General features: G+C 35.9%; 1 protein-coding gene and 1 pseudogene across 3 annotated transcripts in view; one reads left to right on the top strand and one right to left on the bottom strand.

The window, feature by feature from the left end:
* The window catches only part of ABCC9 (ATP binding cassette subfamily C member 9), a 153,073-nt gene extending 142,868 nt beyond the window's left edge, over positions 1-10,205 (bottom strand). For 2 of the 3 annotated variants that reach the window (XM_063593166.1, XM_063593167.1), the window contains exon 1: positions 105-10,205. The gene's annotated coding sequence lies outside the window, so the exon portion shown is untranslated. The remainder of the gene's footprint in view (positions 1-104) is intronic. The other variant, XM_008954322.5, reaches the window with a different exon arrangement.
* Positions 10,206-15,999: 5,794 nt separating this feature from the next.
* On the top strand, positions 16,000-17,017 carry LOC129393520 (histone-lysine N-methyltransferase SETMAR-like; annotated as a pseudogene).
* Positions 17,018-20,263: the final 3,246 nt, after the last annotated feature.

The raw sequence follows: 20,263 nt of genomic DNA, 5'->3' as shown, positions 1-20,263 counted from the left end.
AATTCTAGAAATAGCGATCGCGAAAGCTAAGTGCCGAGAGAGTGCGAGAGAGTGCGAGGGCGTTTTTGGATAGCAGAAATGTTAGCTCAAAATCGACAACTTACAGTTATTCCTAAAAATGTTTAAATGGCATTCATGTAAAAGACACGGATTCACTTACTCCGATGACAGTTTTCCTCCCCTAAGCGAAGCACGCAGTGCGCCGGAGCGGATTATTTTTAGGGTGGTGGGAGACCAGCTGCTGCCTCCTATCGAGTTTCTAAATTGCTCAAACTGCTCTGGGCCGGGGCGGACACCGCGGCTGTGAGGCAGGAAACTGGGCAGAAGCCCCGCGCGCCGCGCCTGGGGCCGCAGACCCTCCCCATCCCTGCTCTGCTCAGCTTTGACTTGGGGCGCGCGCGACGCCGCGATTTTACAACCCCAAGTAATAGGCGTCCCCTAAACTTCATTAGACACTGAAACTTGGAATATGATTCCATGATTCTCCGGAGTCGGGTTTTCAAACGTCAAAACACTCAAGGTATTCTTGTTTCTTTGTTTTGTTTTTCTATGCTCTGTAAGCACCCCTTTATTAGCCACGTAAGGAAGCGGATTTGGGGATTTCGCTGCTTCCCCCTGAAGGGATCCGGGAAATGAAGGGCTCATTCTAGGTAGAGGCACCCACTGCTGGGTTATGAGTGCACGAATGTCTCACAGGAGCAAGGCTGGCTCAAGTCTTAATTTTCCGCTTTTCCCCGGCGACCTAGAAAACTTGGTTTCTCTGGTGGACCAGCCGCCGCGCTATCGAAGGGCGACCCTTGCCCACGGTCCCCGAAAGTGAGACGCTGGTTCCCATGGACTGCGTAAACAGTCACCCTCTTCTCCTATTTCCAACCAGAGACATAATTAACTCTCGAGATAACGTGTTTATATTAAGATCACCCCACAACCACTCCCCCGCAAAACACAAGCCGTGAATTTTGTCCCCGACAACCCTCTTTAATTAACACCGGATTTTCTCAAGAGCCAGTTTTGACTCAGCTTGAGATAAGCATTGTTTTCAGGAACTGTCCTATTTTAATAAAGGATGGTCAGCCGGGCGGACTGCTGCCCCTGAGGCTCCGCGTGCCGTCCTCAAGGGGCGCCGCTGCAGGACTGCGGTCTGCTGGCGCTGGTCCCCAGATCTGAATCCTAAACACCGGTGGCCTCCTGGCCTGTGCGACGCAGGCCGACTCCAGCCCTGCCAGTCCCAGGGGATTTCTCCGCGGGCGCCCCACTCTTGGGAAGGTCGCTGCGTTTCCGGGTGAGTGCCTGGCCTGCGTCAGCGGCTGGGACTTGAACCCGCGGCCGCTAGGAATCTGCGAGGCCACATGGGGCCGAAACCTGGGAGGGTCCGAAGACTCCGTTCCTGTGGCCTTTGAACGCTTGACAACTTTACCCTGGAGCTGTCTGCAGCGGCGCAGGGAAATAAGAGAGCGTTTCAACAGTGAGGACCCTGGTACTATGGATGCAGCCCAGGGAGGCCGGGTGAGCAAGCTGGACGCGAGGCCAGAGGCTCTCCAGGGCATCTGTGGAGAGAGAACTGGAAATAGGGGGTGCCAATAATCCCAAGATGAAAACTCTGAGTGTGACTACACAAAATGAAGTTTACTTGAGGATTATAAAAGAATATTACAATTCATTAAGGTCATTTACAATGTTTAAAAATCATGCTTATTGTAGAAACTTTGGAAGATGTGAAAGTGTACAGAGGAGATCAAGGAGCCCCCCATAGATGCACCTGTGCACACACACCCATAAAACTACTGAAAACATTTTTTTTTTATGTTTTAACAAACACAGGCGGTATGGTGCATTGATTAAGAGTGTGGACTAGGAAGGCAGCCTGCTCTATATCACATCCTGCTAGTTAGTTCAGAGACTGAACAAGTCACATAAACCCTCTGTGTATCAGCTTCCTCCTCTGTTTAATGGGACAATAAAGGTAAATAATTTAAATAAATATAGAATAATTTTTAAAATAATTTCAATGGCTATATACTATTCCATTGAAAGTCTATACCATAAGATTCATTTTCCCGTTGTTTGACATCTATTTGCCCAATTTTACTAATATCTGTGATCATATGATGACCTTTTTTCATAAACTTTTTTTCTTTCTAACAAGTAATGTTTTAAGATAAATTATCTGAAAAATAATTACAGGATCAAAAGTGGTAGATATTTTTAAGGCCGTCAACATAGAATGCAAAATCACCCTTCTATGAAGTTCGTATTAAGTCCCCCAAATTGTATGAGATGACCTATTACACTTATACTCAAACCAGCATTGGATATTGCTATTTTTTATTTTAAAAAAATATTTCAACTTGACAGATAATATTCAATTCTGTTATTCACATTCAACATTTCCCCAATATTGATTAATCTTTGTATCCCCCCTTTTGTGGCAGTTTGTTCACATACTTGTGTACCTCATGGGTCTTAATGAAGTTTACCATTTGTATAAATGTTTAATAAGAGTATACTAATCAAATGTTTAATAAGAGGATACTAATCCTGCTTCATATATGACACATTTTTCCCAATTTGTCATATTGTTAAAAAATGATAGTGCTGCTGCCTTTCAAAAAAGTAAGAAAAAAGTTTTCATGTGTTCTGTAAAGATTTATTAGAGCACACACTATGTGCTAGACATAGAAGCTAGTGATGAGTCAGATCTCTAGGGTCTATTGCACTTCATTGAACTTTCTTCTAAGGGAAATTTTATGTAGGCAAATTTGCTGCTTGTTGCCTTTGCAATGTATTAGAACACTTTAGTTAATAAATATTTACCTTCATTTATATTTGTTTAAAGGCTTTAGTAAAAATTTGATTTTGGAATTTATTTTGGCATACACTATGGGATGAAAATCTGCATTAATACTTTATTTGTTACACCAACACCATTTACTGAATAATCTTTTTCTTCTGCATTGTGGTGTAATACCACTTTTGTCATATACACATAATTAGTTCATAAAAAGATCTGTTTCCGGGCTACCTATTCTGTTCAATTGATCTGTTTCAATTTTTTATTATATTGCTATGATTAGACTGATTTGATTATCAGAGATTAAATTATATTGTAACCCTGACAGTGCCAGTCCCCTTTTCACTCTTTTCAAAATTTTCAAAGCTCCTCTCTTTGGGGGATTTTATTGGAATTTATTAAAACTAGGAAGTAATTTATAAGGAACATATTTTTAGTGCTTTGTCTCTTCACCCAGAAATGTAGTTTCCCATTTATTTGTCTTCCTTTTATCTCAATATTAAATTTATAGAGGTCTGTGCATATTTTGTAAAGATCATACAAATTTCATATTTTTGTTTTAATATTTTGTACTGCTATTAAGGATGTACTATTTATTTTGTCCCAAAAAAGTATATTTATCTTATATCCAGACACTTTATTAAGACTTCTCAGTAATCCCAGAGCTATTTCACCCTGTTACCTTGACTTTCCGGAAATATGATTTCATCTGCAAATAGTGGTACCCTTCCTTTTTAAAATACTTACAGCTTGTTTGCATTTTATCTCTAATTTTCATTAGCTACATTCCAGAAGTGTTAAATAATACAAGAATATAAATCATTGTTTCTTTCAGAAATATATACAATATATTTTTAAATCAACATTGTAAGTATAATTTTCATGAAATAAAAAGTATCCATGATACATGTAAAATCCAAAGTCTTTTGAAATAACCATCATCCCAAAAAGATACAAAGTATTTCTATCTCCCGAGGAAGTTATCTTGTGCCTTTAACTAGTCAGTCTAACTATCTCTCACTTTGGGTAACAAGTGACCTGAAGTCTATCACTGGAGATTAGTTCACAAATGTCATATAAAAGGAGTCATACAGTACATACTCCCTTGTGTCTGGCTTCTTTAGGTAAGCATAATATTTTTGAGATTCATCCATGTTGTTGTATATATGAATAGTTTATTCCTTTTATTGCTGAGTAGAATTTCACTGTATGAATATGCAGTTTGTTTATTCATTCACCTATCTGTATACGTTTGGGTTATTTCCAGTTTTGGGCAGTGATGAATGAAGTTTCGGTGAACCGTTTTGTAAACATAGGTGTTTTGTTTTTTTTGTTTTCCTCTTGGGTAAATATTAAGCAGTAGATTTGCTGAGTCATATGGTAACTATACATTTAACTTTACAGAAATTACCAAAATGTTCTTCAAAGTGATTGAAACATTTTACATTCCCTTCAGAAAAGTATGGCACTTGCTTCACAATCTTGCCAATATTTAGTATTATCTTGTTCTTTTTCTAAATTTTAGCCCTTATATTGCATGTGAGTCGACTGGTTCTTGATTGTGGTTTTAATTTGCATCTACCTTATAACAAATGATTTTGAACACATATTTTCATGGTGTTACTGGTCATTTATATATTTTTTCATGGTAGGCACAACTCTAAGGTGGCTCCCACGACATTTACTCCTGGTGTTACTCCTGTGATTACATTATGTTACATGACAAAAGGGATTTTATAGATATAATTAGGGTTACTAACTAGTTGACTTTAAAATAGGCATATTAGGGGTGACATCAGCAAGATGACAAAGTAGGAGATGCCAGCCTTTATACTTCCACAAAACACAACAATTAGACAGCTATCCACAAACAAAAATAGACCTAGGAGGGCTCAAAAATCCAGTAAGCAAGAACACAGTGGAAAAAAAAAAAGTCACTTGGGAGATTGGCTTAGCAATGTCTGCAGATGGCCATAAACAAAGATTAAACAAACAGGGATGAGTTATGTGTATCAGCCATATGTTGGGTCCCATCATGATCCACAGTGGCCTATCCTCTAAAGGACCTTGGTAGTCTTAGCCACTGAGGACCTCAACAACCCCCACAGCAGAAAACCCCATAGTGTTTGTTGGCACTGACCCTATTGGCCTACTCTACAGAGGACATCAGTAGCTTTTGCCACTGAAGTAACCAACAGCCATCCCACCATAGATCTCCAGGAGAGGGAAACATTGCTGCACACTGTCTAAAAGGATGTGCTTTTGTGTTGGCCAGAGACCAGGGCTGCCACCCCTACCCCCAACCCCATGCCTGCTCTGGAACCCAGAGCCACAATTTCTCTGCACACACATGCACCTCGGACCCCAGTTCTGTGAACACTCTGCACATGCCCACACTCCATACCTAGCTCTATGGCTGTTGCACATACATAGTGTCTCAGGCACTAGAGCCACAGCTGTCAAAGTATAGCCAGTGCCCTGGACACAGAGCCACTGTCTATCTGCATGTGTTCATACTCTGGACCCTGGCTATATGGTCACTTGGCAGGCTCCTGCATCTCAAACATTGGAACTCCTGTCACTGTGGGCTAGCCAGAGCCCTGGACCCTGGAGCTGCTGTCTGTCCACAGTGCCTGCACTCCAGACCCTGTCTCTGTGGCTGCTCTGCAGATGCCCACTTGTGCATCAGACACCATTGTCACTGCCACTGTGAGGGTGCCTATGTGCTGGGCTTGGCACCAAGAGGGATCCCCTCAACTGTGACATCCCCTGTGGGAGAAAAAGAGATCAAGAGTTTCCTAGCAGCCACCAAAGATCCCAACTGCTTTCATCACCGCTGCAGACATGCATTGCCTTGGCCATTAAAGAATCCTGCAATCTTTGCCAATGTTAACCTCAGCAGATGAAGCCATGTGGAGATTATACTGGGCCTTCCCCAAAGCCATAATTTCCACACTCCATCCAGTCAGTGCCCTCACACCAACCTGCAGGTGAATGTCTTTTCCCGTGAAGCTAGTCTATAAAGTCTAGAAGGAATAACTGCTCCATCAATTGCTCAGATACCAATTCAAAACTATAAGATACATGCGAAGTCAAGGAAACATACCATCAGAGGAACACAATTTTCCAGGAACTGATCTAAAAGAAATAGAGATCTGTAAATTGCTGGGCAACGAATTTAAAATAAATGTCTTAAGGAAGCTCAGTGAGTTCAAAGAGAACATAGATAACTCTGAAATAAGGAAAACATACAAACTAGCAGCTCAATGGAGATAAATAATAAAAAAGAACTTCTGGAGCTAAAGAATACAATGAATAAAATGAAAAATGCAATAGAGAGCATCAATAGCAGGCTTAATCAAGTAGACCAAAAATCTGTGAACTGTAAGACAGATCATTTGAAATTATCTAGTCATTCTAAGTGAAGTAGCTCAGGAATGAAAAACCAAACATCACTTGTTCTCACTCATAAGTGGGAGCTAAGCTATGAGGAAATTCTTCAAGCTGAAATGAAAAAAGACTAATTAGTAACATGAAAATATATGAACACATAAAACTCACTAGTAAAGGAAAGCATATAGTCGAATTTAGAATACTCTAATACTCCAGTGGTGGTGTGTAAATCATTTAACTCTAGTATAATGGTTAAAAGACAAAAATATTTTAAAATAACTAAATGTAAAAAATTTGCTAATGAATATACAATATAAAAATATAACATCAAAACACAAATTGTCATGAGAGTAAAAGGGTAGAGGTTTTTCTAAGCAATTGCAATTAGGTTGTTGTCAGCTTAAAATAGACTATTATAACTACAAGATGTTTTATGTATGCCTCATGGTAACTACCAAGCAAAAACCTGTAGACTCACAAAAGATAAAGAGAAAAAAAACAAAGCATACCACTACAGAAAACTATTAAATCTCAAAGAAAGACATCAAGAAAGAAAAACTATAAAACAGTTAGAAAACAATGAGTTGACAATAGTAAGTTTTTATATAGCAATCATTAGTTTACATGTAAATTGATTAAATTCTTCAATAAATACTTCGTTAAATGGCTAAATAGATGTTTTAAAGGGCCCAACTATTTGCTGCCTGTGAAATACTCACTTCAGTTTTCAGGAAACATATAGGCTGAAAATGAAGGGATGAAAAATATATTCCATGCAAAGGAAAACTAAAATAGGGCAGGGATGGGTAGCTATACTTTTATCACACAAAATAGACTTTACCTCAAAAATGCAACAAGAGAACAAATATAATTATTTAATTAATTATATAATTAATAAGGGGGTCATATAACAACTGTAAATATATATGTATCCAACATTACAGCATCTAAGCATATTAAGCACATATTAACCCAACTAAAAAAGAAATAATCAGCAATGTAACAACTTTAAGGAATTTTAACACCCCACTTTCAGCAATAGATAGATAATTCAGACAGAAAATCAATAAGGAAACACTGGAATTGACATCTTAGGCCAAATGGATCTAACAGACATGTACAGAGCACTCCATCCAACAATAATAGAATGCAAATTCTTCTCATGTGCACACAGAATATTCTGTAGGATGGATTATATGTTAGGTCACAAAACATGTCTTAATAAGTTTAAGAAGACTGAAATCATACCAACTATCTTTTCCAGCCACAATGGTGTAAAATTAGAAATGAATAACAGGAGGAATCTTGAAAAAGTCACAAATATGTGGAAACTAAAGAACATACTCCTGAACAATTAATGTATCAAAGAAGAAATCAAAGGAGAATTTTTTTTTAAATCTTGAGACCAGTGAAAATGGAAACACAGCCTCTCAAAACTTATGGGATGCAGCAAAAGCAGTACAGGGGGAATTTGGTAACAATAAATGCCTACATTAAGAAAAATGAAAGATCTCAAATAAAAAAGCCCTAATGTTACACCTCAAGAAACTAGAAAAAGAACAATCTAAGCCCACAATTAGCAGAAAAGAGAAAATAACTATGCTCAGAGAAGAAATACATAAAATAGAGACAAGAGAAACAAAAGAAAAGACCAATAAAATGAAGAGCTGATTTCTTGAAAAGATAAACAAAATTTGAAATCCTTAGCTATACTAAGAAAAAAGAGAGAAGACTCAAAAGTGAAAAAGAAGACATTATAACTGATGTGACAGAATACAAAGGATCGTAACAGATTACTATAAAAAATTATATGCCAATAAATTGGATAACCCCCAAAAGAAGGATAAATTCCTAGAAACACAAAACCTACCAAAATTGAATCATGAAGAAATAGAAAATCTGAAGAGGCCTAAAACTAGTCAGGAGATTGAATCAGTAATCAAAAGTCTCCCTACAACGGAAAGTCACTACCAGATGGCTTCACAAGGGAATTCTGCCAAACATTTAAAGAAAAATTAATACTAATTATTCTCAACCGCTTCCAAAAATTGAAGAGAATGGAACACTTCCAAATTCATTTTATGAGGCCAGAATTTCCGTGATACCAAAGCCAGACAAGAAAACTACAAGAAAAGAAAATACCAGCCAATATTCCTGCTGAACATAGATATAAAATTCTCAACAAAATACTAGCAAACCAAATCCAACAGTGATTTATCCCAGGGATGATTCAACATATGCAAATCAATGAATGTGAAAAACCATATTAACAGAATGAGGGGTGAAAATCCTATGATCATTTCAATAGATACAAAATGTTTGCAAAATATTCAACATATTTTGTAATAAAAATTCTCAACAAATTTGATATTTAGAAGGAATGCCCCTCAACATAATAAATGTCATATATGGCCAACCCATGGCTAACAACGTATTCATCATGAAAAGTTGGAAAGCACTTCCTTTGAAGTCAGGAAGAAGACAAGGGTGACCACTCTCATCACTCTATTCAACATACTACTGAAAGTCTTAGCCAGAATAATTAGACTAGAAAAAGAAATTTAAAAAACAGTCAAATTGGAAATGAAGTAGTATAATTTACAGATGACATGAACTTATATGCAGAAAACTCTAAAAGCTGCACCAAAAAAAAACTGTTAAAACAAATTAAAAAGTTCATAAAGTTGCAGGATATAAAATCAACATACAAAAATCAGTTGTGGCCAATGCCCTAACAACAACCTAAAAGAGAAATGATGAAAGCAACCCAATTTTGGTAACATTAAAAAAAAATACTCAGGAATAAATTTAACTAAGAACCAAAAGATTTGTACAATGAAAACTATAAGACATTGATGAAATAAACTGAAAACATACATTTGCAGCAACATAGATGGAACTGGAGATTAATATGTTAGCTACAATAAGCCAGGCACAGAAAGAGAAATATAGTACGTTCTCATTCATATGCGGAAACTAAAAAAGTTGATCTCATGTAGAGAGAGAATAGAATAATGGTAGCCAGAGGCTGGAAACCAGGTGGGAGTTGCCAGGGGAGAATTAAGAGAGGTTAGTTAACGACCACAAAAATACAGTTAGATAGAATGAGTTCTAGTGTTCAATAGCACAATAGAGTGACTATAGTTAACTATAATTTATTGTGTATTTCAAAATAATTAAAAGATTTTAAATATTCCCAACACAGAGAAATGGCAACTATTTGAGGTGATAGATTATCCTAATCACATTTGAATATTACATATTGTGTGCATGTATCAAAATGTCACATGTACCCCATAAATATGACAATTATTATGTATCAATTTTTAAAAGCAAGAAGATTTGAAGATATATATAAATAAAAAGTCATCCTATGTTCATGGATTGGAGGAATAAATACTGTTGAAATGACATACTACCCAAAGCGAACTACAGATTCAACGTAATCCTGATTAAAACCCCAATGGCATTTTTTACAGAAATGGAAAAAAATCCTAAAATTCATATGGAACCACAATAAGACCCTAAATAGCCAATGCAATCTTGAGAAACAAGAACAAAGCTGGAGACATCACACGTCTTGATTTCAAAATATATTACAAAGCTACAGTAATCAAAACAGTATGGCACTGGCATAAAAACAGATACAAAGACCAATGAAACAGAAGACAGAACCCAGAAATAAACCCATAGATATATAGTCAACTGATCTTCAACAAAGGTGTCAGTATCACATAATGAGGAAAGAATAGTCATTTCAACAATTGGTGTTGGAAAAACTGGATATTCACAAACAAAAAGAATGACATTGGACTCCTATTATACATAATACACAAAAATAAACTCAAATTTATTAAAAACTAAATGTCATATCTGAACCTATAAAAATTTTCAAAGAAACGATAGGGGAAAATCTTATTGACATTGATCTTGGCAATGATTCCTTAGATTTAACACCAAAAGCACAGGCAACTAAACCAAAAATAAACAAACGGGACCACATGAAACTAAAAAGCTTCTGCACACAAAAAAGGAAACAACAAAATGGAAAGGCAAACTACAGAATAGGAGAAAATATTTGCAAACCATATATATGATAAGGGGTTAATATCTAAAGTATATAAGGAATTCATACAGCTCAATATCATTTAAAAAACACAATCCAAGGACTTGAATACACATTTTGCCAAAGAAGACATACACATGGCCAATAGGTACATGAAAATGTGGCGAACATTACTAATCATCAGAAAATGCAAATTAAAACCTCCATGATATATCACCTCACATCCGTTAGGGTGGCTGTTATTGAAATTATAAGATCAGTATTGATAAGGATGTAGGGAAAAGGGAACACTTGAGCACTGTTAGTGGAAATGTAAATTGGTACAGCCATTACATAAAACAGTGTGGAGGTTCCTCAAAAAATTAAAAGCAGAACTACCACACCATCCAGCGATACCAATTCTGAGTATATGTCCAAAGGAAACAAAAATCAGTTCTCAAGGAGAACATATCTGTACTCCCATGTTCTTTACGATATTATTCACAATGATCAAGCTATGGAAACAACCTGTCTATTGATGAATAAATGGATAAATAAAACATATACATGTATACTTATATATATTATATATGTATGTAAATACATTTCATATACATATAGAATGAAATATTATTCAGACATAAAAAAGGAGAAAATCTTACCATTCGTGGGAACAATATGGGTGGACCTGGATGGCATGATGCTAAGTAAAATAATCCAGGCAGAGAAAGACAAATACTTTTGTGTGGAATCTAAAAAGAACAAGAAAAGTTCAAACTCATAGAAAGTGGAAGTAGAATGGTGGTTGCCAAGGGCTAGGGAGCAGGGGAGGTGGGGAAGAAGTTGGCTAGATGGTACAAACATGCAGTTATAAGATGAGTATGTTCTGAGTATCTAATGTACAATATAACTATAGCTAATAATACTGCATTGTATACTTGAAATTTGCTGAAAGTGTAGACTTTAAGTGTTCTCACATTTTAAAAAAGCAATTATGTGAGGTGATTGATGCATTAATTAACTTGAGTGTGATAATCATTTTGCAATGTGTATCAAATCATCATGTTGTACAGCTTAAATATATAAAATTTTATTTGTCAGTTATACTTTGATAAAGCCAAAAAAAGAAAAAAGTAGGCAGATTATCCATGCCTAATTTAATCACATAAACCCTTTTAAAATCAGTGTTTTCTCAGGCTGGTGGTAGAAGAGAAATTCGGATAGAGCTGAAGAATGAGAAGTATTTGATGTGAGGGAGGTTCTCTGTTCCTTAGATGAAGAGGGCCATGGGTCAAGGATCTGAGTGGCCTCAAGACCTGCACATAGTCCCCAGCCAACAAGCAGCAATGAAGTGAGTGAAATTCTTATAGCCATGAGGAATGAAATTCTTCCAACAACCTGAATGAACCTAAAAGTGAATTCTCCAAATAAAAATTGGACCCTCCTAATAAGAGCCCAGCCTGGTCAATACCTTGATTTTTGCTCGAGAGACTCTAAGCAAAACACCCCATCAAGCCCACCTGGACCAAGAGAACTATGAGAAAATAAATGGGCATTGTTAGAAGTCGCTTAAGTTTGTGGCAGTATCTTACACAGCAATAGAAAACTAATGCACTTCTTCTGTAAAGCATCTGTTCACACTTTTGCCCATCTTGTTTTAATTGGGTTATCTTTTTATTATTGAACTGTAACTTTGAAAATATATCTATATATTTAATTTTAATTTTTAATTTTTGTGAGTACACAGTAGGTGTATATCTTTATGGGGTACATGAGATGTTTTGATATGAGCATACAATGCATAATAATCACATCATGGAAAATCCATCCCCTTAAGCACTGATCCTTTGTATTGCAAACAAAACAACTATACTCTTAGTCATTTGTAAATATGCAATTAAATTATTATTGACTACAGTCATCCCACTGTGCTATCAAATACTAGGTCTTATTCATTCTTTCTATTACTTTTAAAAAATGTATTATGCATATGTTATTTGTCAGCTATATGTATTGAGAACATTTGTTGCCCATTGGTGACTTGCTCTTGGTGTTTTTAAGGAATATTTTAATTTTGATCAATTCAAATTAGCAATTTTTGTTTATTCAATAGCTTAATGCATTGACTTTCCTCTCTAAGAAATTTTTGTCCAGCTTAAGATCATAAATATATTCTCCTAAATTTATTTTTAGGAATTATATGGTCACAGCTTTTATGTTGGTTCTGTGTTATAGTTTTGGTTTACTTCTGTGTAAAGTATAAGGTAGGCATTGAGGCTCATTTTCTCATTTTTTTGTGTGTGGACAAAATTCATTTTTGAAAAAGCAATCTGTTCCCCCATCAAATTACCTTGGTATATTTTTTGAAAATAACTTGACCGTACATGTAAATCTCCTCTTGAACTTTCTGTTCTGTATCATTTATCCATGTCTATTCTTTTGCCTATGCCATTCTGCTTTATACTGTAGATTTTTAGTAAATTTTGAAATAATGTAGAATAAGTTCTCCAAATTTATTCTTCATTTTCAAGATTACTTGAGTTATTCAATGCACCTTTCATTTCCGTATAAATTTTGAAATTAATTGGCTTGTCAATTTCTACAAAATTCCACTAATATTTTGATTATGATTGTATTGGATCTATAGATCACTTTAGGGAGATTTACATCTTAACAACCTTGAGTCTTCCAATCCATGAATACAACATGTCACTCTATTTAGCTAGGTCTTCCTTTATCTCTCAGCTATGTTTCCAACTGTGTTCAGTGTATATATCCTGTATATACCATAGCTCACTAAATCTATCTCAAAATATTTTGTGATTTTGATAGTACTGTAAATGGTATTTTTAAATATCATTTTCTAATTGTTCATTATTAGTATGGAAATGTCTTTGTATCCTGCAACATTGCTAACTTCACTTTATAAATTCTAGTACTGTTGTAGATTCCTTAAGATTTTCTATGTTCATGATGGTATGATCTACAAATAAAGACAGATTTGCTTCTTTTCCATCAGTATTTTTTTCTTGTCTTGTTACACTAGGTATCACCTCAAGTATGATGTTGAATAGGAATAATGAGAGTGGACATCATTGACTTGGTATCAGTATGAGAGGAAAAAGGATTCAGTCTTTCACTATTAAATATTACATTATGGTTAGGATTTTTATAGATTACTTTGTCATATCAGGGACATTTCCTGTTATTCATAGTTTGCTGAGTTTATTATGAATTGTTATTCAATTTTGTCAAAAAATTTTTTCTGCATATATTGTGATAATCTTAAGCTCTTTCCCCTTTATTCTGTTAATAGGCCAAAATGAATTGTTTGATTGTTGAGTATTAAACCAACCTTGAATTCCAAGGATAAGTTTTCCCTGGTCATGATATCATCTCTATATTCCTGGATTCAATTTACTTATATCTTATTTATAATTTCTTCATCTATCTTCATGAAGAACATTTTTTCCTTTTCTTTTCTTTCTTTCTTTTTTTGTGGTTTAGGGGTTGTTTTTTGTTGTTTTATCAGCAATGTCTACATTCCATTTTGATATTAGGATTCTGCTAGTCTCATAAAATAAATCTGGAGGTCTTCCCTCCTCGTCCATTTTCTGAAAGAATTTTATTTAATTATTATTTCTTCCTTAAATTTTTGGTAGAATTAAAAGTTGAGATCATGAGAGCCTGGAATTTTCCTTGTAAAATGGCTATTAATTTCTTTACTAGACATGATGGTACTCAGATTTTCTATTTCTTCTTCTGTCAGTTTAGATAACCTGTGACTTTTAAAGAATTTGTACATTTTTTCTAATTTATTGAATGCCATGGCATAAAGTTGTTTACACTGTTTCCTTAGTATCCTTTTGATGTATATAGAATTTTTATTGATATCCCTTCTTTCATTCCTAATATTGCTAAGTTATAGTTTCAATCTTTTTTATTGATAAGTTTAGTTGAAGATTTATCCAGTTTATTTAGCTTTAAAAATACTTTTGGTTTCATTGACTTTATATTTACCAGTTTTCTTTGAAATTTTTTATTTGGCTCATTGGTTATTTAGAAATGTTTGTTTTAATTGCTATATATTTGGAGATTATCAGTATATCCTTTTTAAACATTTATTTAGCTAAGGTTTATTTAGTTAAAGTTTATATGCAATAAAATATAACCTTTTTAGGGTAGCAGTTCTTTAAGTTTTGGCAATTGTATACTGCCATGTAACTACCACCATAATCAAGATATAGAATCTTTTCATCACCAGCCAATGTTGGGGAAGGAGGCTCAACAAGTCTCTCTAGCAGGAAGAAGAGCATGTGCCAAAGCACAGAAGCTGAAACAATCTTGCATGCTTAGAGAACTTTGAGTAGTTTAATGTGGCATAAATAAAGATAGAGTGAGCTATTAATAGAAAGATTGCTAGAGTGAGCTATTAATAGAAAGATTGCTAGGAGATTGTGATGGGCATATATTTCAAGCTAAACAATGTGGAATATCTTCTTAGGTTTTCCAAGGAAGTGGGAAGTGTTATGATCAGTTCCCTGCTTTTAAAAGATTATTTTTCATTCAATGTGAAAGATGAATTGGTGGAGATAAGAATAGAGACAAGCATACAAAACAGAAAGCATGTTCAGTAGTCCAGGTGAGAGATGGTGGGTGCCTAAATCGTCACAGTCACAGCAGGACAGCGAACAAGATTATTATGTAAGTGTAACTGTACTAAATAGTTCCTTAATTGCCAAATGCTGCAGCCTCCTTTGGCCTGGCTTCTCTCTACCACTTTGATAATTTCTTGGTTAACTCTTCCTTTTTAAAAGTTTTGCTTCCTTCAGTTTGAACACATCAAATTTTTCTTCCCTTGTCATAGTTTACCTGTTTTCATTTGCTTTCAGTGACTCCTCTTTCAGTACTTATTCCTAAATATTGGCTCCATTCTAGACTCTATTTTTTTTTTTTTTTTTTTTGAGACAGGGTCTCACTATGTCACCCAGACTGGAGTACAGAGGCACGATCTTGGCTCACTGCAATCTCTGCCTCCCAGACTCAAGCAATTTTCCTGCCTCAGCCTCCCAAGTAGCTGGGATTACAGGTGCACACCACCATGTCTGGCTAACTTTTGTATTTTTAGTAGAGATAGTGTTTCACCATGTTGGCCAGGCTGGTCTCAAACTCCTGACCTCAAATGATCCACCCATCTTGGCCTCCCAAAGTGTTGGGATTAGAGGTGCGAGCCATCGCATTCTCTTTCAAAAGAAAATCACCTTATATACTTTCCAGAAGAGAACTTATTCACCCCCATGGCTTTAGCTAATATGGTTAAATGGTTAAAAGTATAGACTTTCCTGAAAATTTTGTCACTACCTGCTCTCAAAGGCTCAATTTCTCCAGCTGAAAATGGGTATGATAATGTTGTCTCCCTAAGAGGATTGTTTAGATGACTTAATGAACTATGTACCACATAAAATGTTTGCCATACAGAAGGTATTCAACAAATAATATTTCCCTTAGTTATTCTTCTCTCAAGATCAACTTCTATAAATGGAAGTCCTATAGGCACTTTGGTAAATACTATAATATTATCTATCCAGCATCTTTCTGCTAGTATTTTGTCCCTCTCTCGAGCTATTAGGTTGGTGCAAACGTAATTGCAGTTTTTGCATTGTTGGAATTTGCCATCTGATATTGGAATACATTCTTAAATAAATGTAGTTATGTTATACGTCATTTTTTCTCATGATTTATTACTTACTGTTTATTTTATGTTTAGACTATGGAAATGATGTTTGGCAAAAAGCAAATTCGAGCAATTTTCTTATTTGAGTTCAAAATGGGCCATAAAGCCGCAGAGACAACTCGCAACATTAACAACGCATTTGGTGCAAGAACTTCTAATGAACGTACATTGCAGTGGTGGTTCAAGAAGTTTTGCAAAGGAGACAAAAGCCTGGAACATGAAGAGCATAGTGGTCGGCCATTGGAAGTTGACAATGAAAAATTGAGAGCAATCATTAAAGCTGATCCTCTCACAACTACAAGAGAAGTTGCTGAAGAAATCAAAGTCGGCCATTCTATGATGGTCTGGCATTTGAAGCAAATTGGAAAGGTGAAAAAGCTCAATACATGGATGCCTAATGAGCTGAGTAAAAATAAAAAAAATTGTCGTTTTGAAGTGTCTTCTCTTATTTTACACAACAACGAGCCATTTCTCAATCAGATTGTGACGTGCAATGAAAAGTGGATTTTATATGACAACCAGCGATGACCAGCTCAGTGGTTGGACTGAGAAGAAGCTCCAAAGCAATCTCTAAAGCCAAACTTGCACCAGAAAAGTCATTGTCACTGTTTGGTGGTCTGCTGCTGGTCTGATCCCCTACAGCTTTCTGAATCCCAGTGAAACCATTACATCTGATAAGTATGCTCAGCAAATCAGTGAGATGCACCAGAAATGGCAACACCTGCAGCTGGCATTGGTCAACAGAAAGGGCCTAATTCTTCAGGGCAATGCCCGACCGCACGTCCCACAACCAACACTTCAAAAGTTGAACAAATGGGGCTATGAAGTTTTGCCTCATCCGCTATATTCACCTGACCTTTCACCAACCAACTAACACTTCTTCAAGCATCTCAACTTTTCACAGAGAAAACGCTTCTACAACCAGCAGGAGGCAGAAAACGCTTTCCAAGAGTTTGTTGAATCCCGAAACGTGGATTTTTATGCTACAGGAATAAACAAACTTATTTCTCGTTGGCAAAAATGTGTTGATTGCAATTGTTCCAATTCTGATTAATAAAGATGTGTTTGAGCCTAATTATGATTTAAAATTCACAGTCCAAAATGGCATTGCTTTTGCACCAACCTAATACATGGTTTCTGTAGGAGCTACAATGTTAGTCTGTTACCCCGGACACCTAAATACAGCTCATTTGACATGTAATGGGTGCACAGCCAAAGTTAGACCGTCAGGGTCTTTCCTTAATATTGTGAAATTGGAACTGAAAAGAAAATAGAAAAGATAAAGAGAGCTCAGTTTCTCCCTAGGTGACTGAACCTGACAGAAATAGAAAGAGAATATAGGAGATCTGCAGAGAGCCAAAAGAGTCTAGATGGCACTGGTGTCCCGTAATCTAGGCCAGCAGCTTATGTCTTCCCTTCAGCTGTGCCAAGATCCCTGTGGATTCCTCATTTTGCTTCAGCTCACCAAAGAGGAACTCTGTGTTAGGAGAAAAATGTCCTAATATAGTACCTTAAATTCTCTAGTCTATAATTGAGCTTATTATTCCTACCACTCCAAACTACTCTAATTTCCTATCTCTGTCCATGCTGCCACTAGCCCTGTAATAGTCATACAATTGTGGTAGTCATACAATTTAGACACCTCAGAATCAGTTTTGCAGCACCCACATCCAATTGAACATAAATGCCTCTGAGATTTACCTATCACTTCTCTTTTCCTTCCCCATCCCTGATGCTGCTGCCTTAATTCATGCTCTTATTTCTTGATGAGAATATTTTACACCTCAAACTGGCATTTCCATGGCTGAACTGTCCTCCTTTGCCTTTCTTCCACAAGATCCAGAATCATCGTCATATACACAAATCTCATCATAACACTCTGCCCCAATCCTTCAAAGTGTGGTCCACCAAAGACCTTCATCAGAAGCACCAGAATCTGCCTATATGTTTGTCCAAAAATGCCAATTCCTTGGCCCAATGCTGCCTAGATCTACTGATCAGGAGAAGGAGCTCTCCTACCAAATATCAATATGTTTTACAGGAATCCTAGGTGATTTTTAGCACTGTTAAATTTGAAGAAAGATTGATCTACTCAATAAAAGCTCAATGCTTTAGTTTTCACTATAATTTTTCAGTCATATTTTTAAGATCATCCAGCTACCTTATGTTCTAGGCACACTTCATGCCTACTGTCCATGAATTATATTTTTATGTCACCTAAATCTTTGTTCATGCATTTGCTCCACTTGTCTGAAATGCTTTTCAATTCCTTGTCCAGCTATTGAATCCAGTTTGTTAATTATATTCTTTATGCTCCCGTGATTGCTGGTAGTTATGTCTTTTATTGAACTGGACATTATATCGTATTTATTTATGTGTCTTTTTTCGCATGAAGTTTTAAACTTTTTAAAAGCTGGAACCACATCGTCTTCAACCCTGTAACTTCAATATCAATTACATTATCTGGAAAACAACAGACAATCAATGAATATGTGATGAGTGAAATCTGAGTTATCTCCACAATTGTCTTTTTTTACACTTTATTTTTCTGTGGTGTTGTTATAGGCCAAGTGATGCAGAAAGGAATAGAATGCAGAAGTATGTCCCTGTGGTATAGCAAAGAACTACCTTGCTTGGCTCTATCGAGCCCTCCCTGGGCTTAATGACAATAAGCCTTGGAAACTAAGACTCCTCCAAACTGGAGGGTTGGTTCCTCATTCCAAGTAGGCTATATTCATCACCAGATTTCAGATGCATTTCTGTAAACAATCAAGAGGCATTAGGAAGCAATAGCATCCACTTGCCTGCTAGTATTCTTATCTAGAGCTTATCTATGACACTGTCTTTTCATTGCTTTGTTAATAAATCTTAGTGATATTAACTTCATGAGCACTGGTTTCTTTGAATTGGCCCAGCCAACTCCAGATACGCTGTTTATTTCTTTGTGCAAATTAAACACTGACATGGTGAAACAATAAAAAAGAGGAGTGGGAAACCATGAACATAAATGATACCAAGTATTAAAAGTAATATAGTTGGAAAATAGGATGGGAATTTCCAGTCCTTAGTTGTAAAATAAAGGGGGCTAGGCTGTCTCTAACATTGCTCAAATTTACTAAAAATATTGATTTCAGAAAATCTAAACATCCACACAATTAGTGACTCATACTTTTGTTCAGTTAATATTTCAGAAACTATATTTTTTTATTTATTTGAACAGAAAATAGTAAAATTATTTTCACTTTGGTATAATAGTAATTTTGATTAGATTATTTACGTTTGTAGTATTTCTGACAATAGCTTATCAGATTAATATTGTAAACATTTCAAGGGTGTTCATTACATAAGGGCCTATGCTAGTTGCCTCCAGCTCTTTTATAAGGTACTGATCCATTCATGAGAGTGGAGCACCCATGACCATCCTAAAAGGCCCCATCTCTTAATACCAACACAATGGGAATTCAGTTTTCAAAAGTACTGGAAGTCATAGCCAGAGCAATTAGGCAAGAGAAACAAAATAAAGGGTATCCAAATTGGAAATGAGGATGTCAAATTGTTCTTCCTTACAGACAACATGATCTTATATATAGAAAATCCTAGACTCTACCAAAATCTCTTAGAATTAATAAACAAATCCCATAAAACTGCAGGATACAAAGTCAATGTACAAAAATTACATTATTTGTAGCTTTCTATATACAAATAATGAACTACCTGAAAAAGAAATCAAGAAAGCAAACCCATTTACAATAGCTACAAAATAATAAAATACCTAGGAATAAATTTAACCAAGGAAATGAAAAATCTCTACAATGAAAACTACAAAACATTGATGAAATAAATCAAAAAGGACACACACACACACAAAATGGAAAGACATCCTATGCTCATGGATTGGAAGAATTAATATCATTAAAATGACCATACTACCCAAAGCAATCTACAGATTCAATGTAATTCCTATGAAAATACAAATGACATTCTTCATAGAAACAGAAAACCCTATCCTAAAATTCATAGGTAATTACAAGATACCTTGAATAGCCAAAGCAAAACTGAGCAAAAAGAACAAAGCTTGGCTGGGCACAGTGGCTCACACCTGTAATTCCAGCACTTTGGGAAGCCAAGGTGGGTGGATCATCTGAGGTCAGGAGTTCAAGATCAGCCTGGCCAACATGGTGAAATCCTGTCTCTACTAAAAAATACAAAAATTAGCTGAATGTGGTGGCATACATCTGTAGTCCCAGCTATTTGGGAGGCTGACGTGGGAAAATCGCTCAAACTTGGAAGGCAGAGATTG

This window comes from Pan paniscus, chromosome 10 (genome assembly GCF_029289425.2).
Source record: "Pan paniscus chromosome 10, NHGRI_mPanPan1-v2.0_pri, whole genome shotgun sequence".
Classification (NCBI taxonomy): Eukaryota; Metazoa; Chordata; class Mammalia; order Primates; family Hominidae; genus Pan; species Pan paniscus.
The sequence above is the reverse complement of the archived record's forward strand: the minus strand, read 5'-3'. Positions and strand labels throughout refer to the sequence as shown.